The 13,954-nt window shown below is 36.2% G+C and overlaps 1 pseudogene; it reads left to right on the top strand.

Moving 5' to 3' along the window:
* Positions 1–2,095: 2,095 nt before the first annotated feature.
* LOC104416877 lies at positions 2,096–3,365 on the top strand (annotated as a pseudogene).
* Positions 3,366–13,954: the final 10,589 nt, after the last annotated feature.

Genomic DNA, 13,954 nt, shown 5'->3' with positions numbered 1-13,954 from the left:
CCTATCAAATCAAAGCTCATTGAGCCTAAATCATATGTTCATAAGAAATCGAAGCCAAAAAATGAGGTTTACTACCTCAGATCAGCATTAATAGAAGGTCACATACAATGCTACGATTTTTGTAGATCAAGGTATATTCAAGAAGGTTGAATTCCCTAAATTAGAAAGTTCTTGAGTGAATCTCTTAAAATAGACCTATAAATTTGGACTTATATCGAGAAAATGAATGGAATGAAAGCATTCGTTCGCATATCATGAATAATTGATTCATACCCCCTAGTTAGGGCTAAAAGTGGCAATTCGCCCTTTAACATGATCGTTCTTGAAACTGAATGAACGATTGAATGAGAAATGGTCCCTAAATCCAATGTTGGAAAAGAAACTAAGCCTAATTATGATTAGAATGAAAGTAATTTTACTTTTGGCCAATTTCGAACCAAAAATTGAAAAATTCGAAAAACAAGGTTTTTAATTGATTTTTAGAAAATTTTCAACACTAAAGTCAAATTGACACTAAAATGAAATATTTTGTTGATTTTTGATTTTTTCAACTTTTTTGTTAAAAGTTTGACCAAGAGTCAACCCGTTAGTTGATTTTTCCCAAAATATTGATTTTTGGGTCAAATCTTCAAAAATTTTAAAATTAACTTTACTATAGTGAAATTAAGACTATGTAGGGTCTTTTTGTGCAAAAAGCCAATTTTTAACTCAATGTTGACTTTTAATCAATGGGTTGATCAAAAAGTCAACTTAAAATTCAATCGTTTGACTTTTTAGGTTTTAAATGGAAATGAATCAGAAATCACTTAAAAATAACAAAGTAAAAGAAAGAAATAAAAAATCCTAATCTTGATAAATTTATTTTAATAAGGCGTCGGCTAAAAATCAGCTATCAACAACTGCACATCCATATATAACTAGAATGTAACATTGGAAAGCACCCAGAAAATTAAATTATCTTATCAGTGGACAAATCACTTCAAAATGAAAAGAAGAGGTTGGCTGACATAAATGATTTGATTTGCAAGGTTCCTTCTTATCTACAAGTCCAACAACTATTTGATTCGCCTTTTTCTAAAGCTACTAAAGTATTGAGAAATATTCAGGATCTTTATGGATTAGGAATTTATCTAATGTCAATTGTGTCCACTTTGTGATGATGACCATCGGTTGGCATTTTCTCTCAAAACTTGCATTAACTTTTTTTTTTTATCCCCGCCGGCCAAACATGGTTATATATATATTTGACTAATACGATCGGTTTCCAAGGAGAAACTAAAATTTCTACCTGCGATATATTGTTCGAGTGCAACAATACAAGCAAATCTTTCTACCTGTCACTATAAAAGATGAAACAAAACAGCAGTTTTGTATTTTTATCGCTTTTTTGGCCTCAGGCAAGACATGGTTATTACTATAAACCAAATTGGTCTTCAATAGCTACGTAAGAATTTCCGCAATAATTGCCGTAAGTCAACTCCAGATGGCCAGAAGCATCGGAGTAAGAGAATACTATTTTGCCATGTTATAATCGAGGACTCCATAGCCTTCGCCAATACCAAGTTCGTCCCAACCATGGAGACTTCGTCACTCTACACTTTCCTTCCTTTGGCTTTCCTCCTCCTCACTCTCAAGCTCTTCTCTTCATGGCTAAAGCGACCCAAAAACCTCCCGCCAAGTCCGCCTTCCATCCCCATCCTCGGCCACCTCCACCTCATAAAACGCCCCTTCCACCAGACACTCCACTCCCTTTCCCAATCCTATGGCCCTGTCTTCTCTCTCCGCTTCGGCTCCCGCCAAGTCCGCCGAAAAATGCTGCACTAAAAATGACACCGTGCTTGCCAACCGCCCCTCCAGTGTTGCTGCCAACCAAATTGGATACGGCAGCACAGTTGTCACCATGGCCCCATACGGTGACCACTGGCGCAATCTCCGCCGCATTTGTACCCTCGAAATCTTCTCCTCCGCCTGTCTCAACTCCTTTTTGCCCATTCGAATGGATGAAATCAAGAGACTCCTACTTAAACTAAACAAAAGAACCTCATCATTTTGTGACGATTTCACTAAGGTGGAGCTAAAATCAATGTTCTCGGAGATGACATTCAACATCATTGTAAGGATGTTGACTGGGAAGAGGTATTATGGGAAGACGCGACCCATGCCGAGGAGGCAAGGTCATTTCGTGAGATGATGTCTGAAATGCTGAAATATGCCGACGGTGCGTATCCAGGGGATTTCTTGAGTATTTTGAGGTTGGTCTTTACTCTTTAGGGACTATGAGAAGAAGGTGTCTAGACTGGGCAAGAGATCAGACGAGTTCTTACAAAATTTGATTGAAGAGCGCAGAGGTAGTCACAAGATAGGAGGTGGTGGAGAGAGTAGGGACACTGTGCTAGATCATTTGCTTTCGTTGCAAGAGACGCAACCAGAGTTTTACACTGATGAGATCATCAAAGGGCTAATCCTGGTACGTAGAAATCTGACAAACATTAGCATCTCATCCTCATGGTGGAATATAGCATACATATTAGGCATTTATCCATGGGTCGTATAGAAAATAAAATTGATTATCTCGATGTTATGTTAATTCTTGTGATCTAAGTTGCTACCAAAATAATAGATTAAATTGTAATACTTGTTAATTTTAGATTCTTCTATAATACTTGATCCATTAACTTGTGGATTGCATTAACAGCTTGGGGATTACTACTAAGATTATCACTATAATCAACTCTTTCATTTTCATATTTAATGATAACGTATTTTTTTTCCCATTATTCTTCTACTAGGTCATGCTCATAGCAGGCACCGACACTTCAGGTTTGGCAATCGAATGGGGAATGTCTTATCTACTCAATCATCCTCTTTCTTTAAAAATAGCTACTGAGAAGCTAGATAGTGTGATTGGCCAAGAGCGCTTGATAGATGAGACAGACATTGCAAAACTTTCTTACCTCTCAAACATTACTTCTACTTCCACACATGTCATCACAGGATTGCACGATAGGCGGTTACAATGTACCTCGTCATACTACAGTATTCATCAATGCATGGACCATTCATAGGGACCGCAAGTTGTGGGACGACCCGACGAGTTTTAAACCCGAGAGATTTGAAAATGAAGATAACGGAAATACAAATACTTGCCATTTGGGCTTGGGAGGCGGGCCTGTCCTGGAGCAAACATGGCTCAACGAGTGATCACTGTAACTTTGGGATCGTTGATCCAGTGCTTCGAATGGAAGAGAATAAGTGAGGAATTGGTGGACATGACTGAAGGAGAAGGAATGAATATGCCTAAAGTGGTGTCGTTGGAAGCCATGTGCAAACCCCGTAAAATCATGGCGAGGATTGCTGAGCATTGAGTTACCTGAATCATCGAGCAAGAAGACATAATCAATTGATATGAACTTCAAAATGCAGAACTTCCATCGTGGCCTAGAGACATGTGTGATGATCCACAAAGTCAGACAAATTTCGATATCTGCTGGTCTAGATGGTACTATTTTTTTTTTCCCGTCTAGAATATGATTGCTTACAGCTACATAAATGTGAGCTTAGCCACAACATTGTAAGTACTCAATATTTCGTCCTACCAAGTCATTATGCTTTCAATCGAAAATTCTGAAGAAACTCTCGACACTAAATCGTACTTAATAAATATGGAAGCATGTAAAATGATATTAACCCGCCCATGTCAGCAATCAATCTTGGCCCACTATTGGCCATACCTACTGAACATGAGACCCGCAAATGGCCCGGACGGGTTGGGCCAAGTGTCAATTAAATGGTGGTTGCGGTGGTTTGGAGAGCACAAACAGCATGGCGGATGACTTGCTGTCGCAGGAGTCACAACCCAGATTATCAGAGGGCTTATGCAGGTACATAGAGTAATTCTTTCTATCTGATCCATATCAGTTAGTTTTATCATCAAGATGTTGCTTATAATAGGTCAGGGCCTGCGTAACGCGTACCGATCAATTTGGTAGAGTTCTTGAGACTATGTATTTTGCACATTTTTTCGCATCGGACGATATGATCCGTTGCTAAATTGCTAATAAGAGTATGTCATAATGCAACACTCATCGAGTAATTGAGTGAGGTGATTTTATTAATTACTTGTGATCGACTCAAATGTCATATTTAAAAAAATCGATTCTTGAAAGCAGAAATTATCAGGTGTACTGGTTGCATGTGAGCCTAGCTCTCGGAGTGTGTAAGTCACACCTTGACCCACCAATATTAAAGATGATTTTGGCTGATATGCACCGGATCTTCTAACAATTATTCTCTTGAAAGAGTTCCTTTGGCCCTTCAATTAGAGAGCTGTCGCATTCTATCTCTTCACAAGCAGCTTTGGTAGTGAAATAGACATTTTAATTTTTAAGTAAAATCCCTCCCAAGAACCCTCAATTTTCTAGTAAATTACCTCCAACCAATCACTCCACGAAGCACACCACCAACGTCCCCCACCAGCAATACTCTCGTCAATCATCTCTCCACCACCGTGGCGACTTCGTCTAGTTCATTTTTGCTTGAGAGGGTATGGTAGTCTCTGGCTTGGTGACTTCGTGGAATTCATGCACACTAAAATAAAAAAAAAAAAAGAGGAGGAAAATTATCTTAAAATTCCTAAATCAATGGTACATTGGCCAATTTAGTTTTAAATTGTTCAATTTGATCAAATTAGTCCTAAATCTTTTGATAATTTTTCAATGTAGTCCTTCCGATCAATTTTGAATAGAGATCTCTCACATGATCGCCGCCGTATTATGTGGCACACCCAATGCCGACATAAATGACTTTTGTGATTTTTTTTAAAAATTTTCTAAATATTTATTGTTTATATGATTTTTTCCCTATACCTTTCTTCGTTTTCTTCTTTTTCCGCTATTCATCTTCCTAGAATGGTTGTAGGGGGTCTCTGGGACCTCAATGATGGTTAGTGAGGGTTGTTGGCCATAGGAGGGGCTTGCAAATATGTTTTCTTTTCATTATTTTCCTTTTCTTTGCACTATTAATCTTCTCGAAACAACCGGCAAGGTCGCTAGGTCTCAATCATGGCTTGAAGGACTTCATTGGAAAATCATCAAAAGGTTAAAGCATAAATTGGCCAAATTAAAAAAAAAAATAATAAGATTGAATTATCTATCATACAATATGAATAGGACTTTTTAGACAATTATCCCTTAGAAAAAATGATCGCCAGAAATAGTTAAACTTGTTATTTTAATAATCATATTCATTGGACAGACCACATCATGTGTTCATCTGTAGAAGTTTGTATGACAGTAATGAGATTTTATCATGAATGATGATGCATTTACCTTTAATAAAGTTAATGACATAACGGGTGATTGAATCCTTAATATTAGGGAGCATCGGTTTCATTCATAGCAAGAAAAATAAATGCAAAATTTGTAACATTACAAAGTTAGGGTTAACTTTAATTCAATGCACATTATACACTTGTAATCTGAATTTATTTAATTTAAGTTAAATTTCTTTATTTTCCTATTCTTCATCTCTCAAAAGGGCTAGTGGGGGTCACTGGGGTCTCAGCAATGGACAAAAGGACTATATTGGGAAATTGTCAAACAACTTAGAACTAAATTAGCCAAATTGAAAAGTTTAAAATTGTATTGGCCTCCATATAATAGGTTTAGGACTTTTTAGACAATTATACCTTGTAGAAAATGTTCGCCGGAAGTAGTTAAACTTGCTCTTTCAATAATCATATTTAATAAGCAGGTCACATCAAGTGTTCATCTATAGAAGGTTGTAAGACAATAATGAAATTATAGTATAAATGATGATTCACTAGCCATAATAGAGTTAATGATGTAACATGTTATGAAGTCCCTAAAGATGAGGAGCATTGATCTCATTCGTAGCAAGTGACATTGGTAACATTACAAAGTCCTTATTAACTTTTGTTCTTACGCATTGTAAACTTGTAATCTGAGTTAGTTCAATTAAAGATAACTTTCTATATATATATATATATATATATATATATATATATATATATATATATATATATCTCACTATTCATCTTAATAGAAAGGATGACAAGGGTCGCTAGGGCCACCACAATGGTTGGCTAGGGTCATCGGCCAAAGGAGAGGGCTGCAGAAATCTTTTCTTTTAATTATTTTCTCTTTTTCTTTTTATTTTTGCCATTGTTCAACATCTCATAAGGGCCGATGAGGTTGTCGGGTCTAAGCGATGGCCGAAAGAACTTCAGTGGTAAAACGTCAAAATGTTTACTACTTAATTGGTTAAATTGAAAACTCTATGAGTGAATTGTCCACTGTAGAATAGATTTTGGACTCTTTGGAAATTTATCCTTCAAAGAAAGTGACGGTCGAAAGTAGTTTAACTTGTTCTTTCAATAATCATATTCAATGAACACGCCACATCATTTGTTCATCTATGGAAGGTTGTAAGACGGTAATGAGATTTTAGTACAAATGATGACGCAATTACTACAATAAAGTTTGATGCATCAATAGTAAACTTGGTGCCCCATTTATTTTTTTATTCAGTCCTTTTTATAGTTTTTTTTTTTTTTTTGGTCTGTAGTTTATTTTATAGTTTTTTTTTTTTGTCAGTCCTACTCTAATTCTACTTTAACACTCACTCTCAAACTTTTGTCCTACCTCCTTGCAGGACATGGGAGTTGAAACCCACTCCTGAAATAAAACCGTCCCCACCTCAATCCTCCCTGAGGAGATAGGGATTTGAACCCCTCACTTCCCCCTTCCAAGTTGGAAGGGTGGCCACTTGGGCGAATCCCCAGTGGTTGTTTATTTTATAGTTGGATTACTTGTTTTCGCAACATAAGGAGCTTGTCAAATGGAATCATGCATTGTTAAATTTGATTAAAAAGAGGCTCATAAGCCAACAAAAGCTAGAAAGTGTGAAGGTGTTGCAATAATGAAAGAGCAACATAGCAAGCTCCGATTGTTTTGTCTTGTTCCAGCATAGAATCCCAGCAACCTCCCCCACCCTGATGCTTTCTCTGGGTCTTTGTTTAATCTTTCTTTCTTTTCTTCCTTTTATCTATCTTGGATTTGCCCCAATCTTAATTTTGTAAGAATGGCGGATGACTTGCTATCTTTGCAGGAATCACAACCGGAGTACTACACTGACCAGATTATTAAAGGGCTTATGCTGGTACGTAGATAACTCCAATTCTTTCTATCTGATCCATATCAGTTAGTTTTATCATCAAGATGTTGCTTATATTAGGTCAGGCTCTGTGTTATATGTATAGATCAATTTGGTAGACAGTTCTTGAGACTATGGTTTGCACATGTGTTTTCACATCCCACGATATGATTTGCTGCTAAATTGCAATAAGAGTATGTCATAATGAAACATTAATCAACACGGGCAATTGAGTGAGGTGATTTTATTAATTACTTGTGGTGGACTCAGATGTCACATTAACAAAAATTGATTCTTGAAAGCAGAAATTATCAGGTGTACTGGTTGCATGTGAGCCCAGCCCTCAGATTGTGGAAGTCACACCTTAATCCACCAATATTAAAGATGATTTTGGCTGACATGCACCGGATCTCCTAACAATAATTCTCTTGAAAGAGTTCCTTTAGCCCCTCAATTAGAGAATTGTCGCATTCTATCTCTTCACAAGCAGCTTCGGTAGTAAAATAGACATTTTAATTTTTAAGTAAAATCCCTCTCAAGAACCCTCAATTTTCTAGTAAATTACCTCCAACCAAGCACTCCACAAAGCCCGCCATCAACGTCCCCCACCAGCAATACTCTCGTCAATCATCTCTCCACCACCGTGGCGACTTCGTCTAGTTCATGTTTGCTTGAGAGGGTATGTTAGTCTCTGGCGTGGTGACTGCGTGGAATTCATGCACACTAAATAAATAAATAAAACGGCAAATTGTCTTAAAATTCCTAAATCATTATTACATTTTAATTTTAAACTTTTCAATTTAACCAATTTAGTTATAAACCTTTTGATAATTTTCAATATAGTCATTCCGGCCAATTTTGAATGGAGATCACTTATGTGGTCGCCGGCCATACTATGTGGCATACCCGACACCGACATAATTACTTTTGTGATCTTTTTAAAAATTTATAAATACTTTATAGTTTATTTGATGTTTTTTTTCTAGATCTTTCTTTGTTTTCTTCTTTTTCTGCTATTCATCTTCTTTATTTCTCTAGGACGTCCGCGATGAGACCCCCCGCGATGGTTAGCGAGAGTTCTCAGCCATAGGAGAGGCCTACGAAGATATTTTATTTTCATTATTTTCCCCTTTTTGCATTATTAATCTTCTCGAAACAGCCGACCAGGTCGTTGGGTCTCAGTCATGGCTTGAAGGACTTCACTGGAAAATCATCATAAGGTTAAAAACTAAATTGGCCAAATTAAAAAAAAATTAAGATTGAATTATCCGATGTACAATATTAATAGGACTTTTTAGACCATTATACCTTTGAGAAAGTGATTGCCGGAAGTAGTTAAACTTTTTATTTCAATAATCATATTCAATGGACAGGTCACGTCATGTGTTCATCTGTAGAAGTTTGTATGACAATAATGAGATTTTCTTATGAATGATGATGCAATTACCTTAATAAAGTTTATGACATAACGTGTGATCGAATCCTTATTAGGGAGCATCGATTTTGTTCATAGCAAGAAAAATAAATGCAAAATTTGTAACATTGCAAAGTCTGCATTAACCTTTCTCAATGCGCATTGTACACTAAATTGATTTAATTTAAATCAAATTTCTTTAACCACTGGGGGTTCGCCCCAATGGCTACTCTTCCAACTTAGAAGGGGGAGGGAGGGGTTCAAATCCCCATCTTTCAAGGGGGATTGGGGTGGGGACGATTTCATTTCAAGAGTGGGTTTCGACTCCCACACCCTGCACGGAGGCATGGCAAAAGTCTGAGAGTGAGTGTTAGAGTAGGATTAGAGTAAGACCGACCAAAAAAAAAAATTTAATTTCTTTATTTTTTTTTTTTTTTCCCACTGTTCATCTCCCGAAAGGGCCGGTGGGGGGTCATTGGGCTCTTAGCTATGGGCTGAAGGACTACATTGAGAAATTTTCAAAAGGTTTAGAACTAAATTAGCCAAATTAAAAAGTATAAAAATGTATTAGCCTTCATATAATAAATTTAGGACTTTTTAGACAACTATACCTTGTAGAAAATGTTCATTGAAGTAGTTAAACTTGTTCTTTCAATAACCATATTTAATAAGCAGGTCACATCATGAGTTTGTCTATAGAAGGTTGTAAGACAATAATGAGATTATAGTATGAATGATGATTCACTCGACATAGTAGAGTTAATGATGTAACATGTGATTAAATCCGTAAAGATAAGGGAGCATTGATCTCATTCGTAGCAAGTGACATTGGTAACATTACAAAGTCCTTATCAACTTTCGTCATTACGCATTGTAAACTTGTAATCTGAGTTGATTCAATTAAAGTTAACTTTCTACATTTTTTTCTCACTATTCATCTTCACATAAAGGACAATAGGGGTCGCCAGGGCCACTGCAATGGTTGGTTAGGGTTGCCGCCACAAGAAAGGGCCACAGAGATCTTTTCTTTTCATTATTATTATTTTTTTCCATTGTTCAACATCTTGGAAGGGCCAACGAGGTTGTCGGGTCTTAGCGATGGCTGGAAGAACTTCAATGGTAAAACGTCAAAATGTTGACTACTTAATTGGTCAAATTGAAAAATTTAAAAGTAAATTATCCACCGTATAATAGATTTAGGACTTTTTGGAAATTTATCCCTCAAAGAAAGTGACAATCAAAAGTAGTTAAACTTGTTCTTCCGATAATCATATTCAACAAACAGGCCACATCATTTGTTCATCTATGGAAGGTTGTAAGGCGGTAATGAGATTTTAGTATAAATGATGATCCAATTACTATAATAAAGTTTGATGCATTAATAGTAAAAATGGTGCCCCATTTATTTTTTTATTCAGTCTATTTTATAGTTGGATTGCTTGTTTTCGAAACATAAGGAACATTTCAAATGGAATCATGCATTGTTAAATTTGATTAAAAGAGGCCCATAAGCCAACAAAAGCTAGAAAGTGTAAAGGTATTGCAATAATGAAAGAGCAACCTCAGCAAGCTCCGATTGTTTTGTCTTGTTCCAGCATAGAATCCTAGCAACCTCCACCACTCTAATGCCGGCCGGCCACCTCCTCCCGTTTGGGAAGAAACCCTTCATTTCCCTGTATCACGCCCCTGTGTTTCAAGGGGAAGGCGTCGCGGGAATCCAAGCGGGGTTACCCTGGGAAACCCTATAAAGGGTTTCCTTGTGGCCAACCCCATGGGGGATCCATTTTTATTGAGGGGATCCCCTTCCTCTATCCTGTCTTTCCAGGATGTCATAGCCTTTTAAGGTCATGCTAAGGACCAAAAGAGACCCCCACTCTAATGCTTCCTCTGGGTCTTTGTTTAATCTTCCTTTCTTTTTTTTTTTTCTATTATTATTATTATTATTATTATTATTATTATTATTATTATTATTATTATTATTATTATTATTATTATTATTATTATTATTATTATTATTATTATTATTATTATTATTATTATTTTGGAAGTTGTTCTCGTCTGTGTAAGACCAGCTTCCTCGTGATCGGGAAGATTAAATAAAATAAATTAAGGTAAATTGAGGAATATTTATATGCTCTCAAAGAATCATATGTACTCAAAGGAATCTCCAATGGCTAAGTCCTATCAAATCATTGTTCCGGAAGAAATAAGAAACTTCATAACAAATTATTTTTAGTGATTTGGTCTAATTAACTTTGGACACTAGGTTTGCATTCATCGCATTAGACTATCCAGCCCAAATAGTTAAGCAAATAAGTGAAAGAAAACCATGTGTATATAATATAACACATATCTAATCCTCATAAAAAAGCAATGTGGTAAGTTTTAGCACCCCCTCTCATGTGCAAGGCAGGTTAGGAATGACTATGCAATTTGACAAATAAGGACCACACATGCAAAAAAAAAAACGAGGGGCAAAATTTGACCATAATACCATGTTAAAATGTGTAACTTAAAAGCTTAACAAATAGGTGAAGGAATGTCACATGCAAGTAGACAATGTGAGATACCTTTGACAAATTCAATTCATATTAGACGAACTCACATACTAAAACAAAGTTTTTTTTTTTTTTTTTTCAATTTAGGAGTGTTATGTCAAATGTTAAGCTCTTTGTTTGAAATTGGAAAATTGCCAAACGGTTTAGGAGTTAATTGACCTTTTTTATGTTATGACCTTCCCAGAGGTGGACCACCTAAGGGGAAGCTTATGGATTACTAAATAAGAACAAAGGTTCCTCCATCAAAGCAATTGCTCGCGTTTAGCACGGGCTCTCCCAAGCTCTACCAATCTCAATTTGGTACTCAATTCAACATGTATTTAAACTTACCTATTGAAGCTATTGCTAATCGGTTATGGGTCGATTAGACATCCAAGTAAAATGCGAGAGTATTTTTTACTTCTGCGAACCAGAGAATCATGAGTAGGGGGACTTGGTTATGCTAAATTAATTTAACACCCTTTCGGTACATTTTCTCTTTATTTTAAAAATGTTTTGCATGCAAACTTTATCCATTTTTATCCTATGCCAATAATATGTAAGGGGTTATCATATGGGTGCGTAATTAGGAAACACAACACCCAATAATCAAAATAGTAAATAGATTATAGAAATTTTAAGAACTTGGATGCACTAAGCAAGAAAAGCATATCCCTATCTGTCACCATGAGATTTCTGCAAACTATTACTTTAGAAAAATATGCAAACTAATATGTGATCTATATGAGACTCTATAATTTTAACTTTTGGTATTCTACTTTATTAGGTATAAAAAGACAAATGACCCTGAAAGTCTACAATTTAAATGATTTCCAAACCTGCATCTACATGATTGGTGAAAATCCTATCTAAATCCTAGGTGTGAGATGACATGGTTTTATTTCTAAATTAATGCATGCATGTATTCTAAATTAATTAACATGTATGAATGACCTAAGGAAACTATGAATTTATTCTACAATGCAAGCTATATATTTTATTTCTTATTTTATAAAAACAGCAAGGTTAAAACCTAAGACTCTAGTGTGGCTTAGTCAACTATCAACTATTATTGAACTATTTGTAATGCGAATGATGCATGTCATACAATAACTGAAACTATCTACATGATTCGATTAACTTAGTTATAAATGACATGCATTTTATGACGTGAGCCAAATTAACCCTAATTCTACATGCAATCTAATGAAAACTAAATAACATTTTTTTATTTGATTTTATTTTATGAAAGTCATGGACTAACCTGAATCTATATGAATTCTAAAGCTAACATGTCCTAAACCTATATATGCTATCAGACTAAATATGTACGGCCCTATTTATAAAAATAATGCACTCTAAACTCTAAACTCTAAACATGCATAATATAGTTACTTGCAATGATATGCAAATTAATCACATCATTTCTAACATACTCGACCCTAATTCTTACTGATGAGCAATTTAGCAAATCTCAACTGTGTCCTCTTCATGATGATGATTGATGAACATGACTTGGCTTGTCCTCTCACTATTTGCATTATTTATATCCACTAAGCTATTTATAAATATTCAAGTCAGGCGGTCGATTGGCGAATCTTTATTGATGAGGTATTTATCTGATGTCATTAATGACAAAGAATTGGCTTTTTCTCTCGATAATTGCCTTAACTTTATCCAACCTTGTCATCATCAATACTAAATTTTCTAAACCTGGAACATTCCTTATAAATGTTAATCACCATCATTAAACCTACTCAGACATGCTAATGTCGCAAGTTCCTCGAAGTTCGAAGGTTCTCCGTGCTTGTACAGCTTGTTGATGGAAATGGGTGAATAAGAGGTTGCAATTCTAACCAGCAAATACAAATAATATTCCTTGGCCCCCAAAAAAAAAAAAAAAAAAAAATTACTTCTCCTTTGTATGGAAAGCAAATCCTATCCTTACTTTCAACCTTAAATTACTTGCTGAAAATCTAGCCAAAGACCTAAACAGATCGTACAAATTAGGGAAAATTACCAAAAATATCTTAAATCTATTGTAATTATACCGATTTAGTCATAAACTCATTTTTTTGGTCAATTGATCATAAATCTTTTGTAATTGTGCCAATTCAGTCCATCCTACCAAATTTAACCGGTCGGTGCTAACTTAGACGTCGGCTGGTGCTAGTGAATAATTTTTAATTTTTTTTTTTTTGAATTTTTGATTTTTTTTTTATCTTTTCTTATATTTTTTCCCTTTTTTTTTTTTTCTCTTTTTTTTTTTTTTTTATTCCTTCCTCCCCCACCTTCCTCCTTCTTCCAACAACCGGCTAGAGGGGAGGGCTGGTGGTTGGACTGAGGCAATCGGCTAGTGCCAAGCTCACCTCGCCGTTGCTAGTCATGGGCAAGCTCGCCCAGCCACAGGCTAGGCAAGCCCTCATTGGATCTAACATGGGCAAACCTCACCAATGGATTGGTGAGCCCAACCTTGCCAGATTTAAGCGAGGACAAGCTCACCCAGCCACTAGCGAGACTTGCCCATGTCAGATCTAGCATGGGCTTGCCTTGTCGATGGTTAGGTGTTGTTTGAGTGAAGGTGTCATTGGGCAAGCTCCTTGTTTAGTACCTCGTTCAGCCTAGTGAAGAAGGCCCTGTTGGCCACCAACTACACAACCAAGTGAAGCACAAAGCCACAATCAGCGAAACCGGCAAGGTGAGCCCAACCATCACAAACTGCACAACCAAGCTTCTCACTCCTTTGTCTTCTATAGGTCTTGCCCAACTACGATGAACCTAGCCACCAACGAGACGAGCCCTTGCTAGATTCGGCGAGGTTGAGCCTCAC

The sequence above is a fragment of the Eucalyptus grandis genome, chromosome 8 (genome assembly GCF_016545825.1).
Source record: "Eucalyptus grandis isolate ANBG69807.140 chromosome 8, ASM1654582v1, whole genome shotgun sequence".
In the NCBI taxonomy this organism is placed as follows: Eukaryota; Viridiplantae; Streptophyta; class Magnoliopsida; order Myrtales; family Myrtaceae; genus Eucalyptus; species Eucalyptus grandis.
The sequence above is the reverse complement of the archived record's forward strand: the minus strand, read 5'-3'. Positions and strand labels throughout refer to the sequence as shown.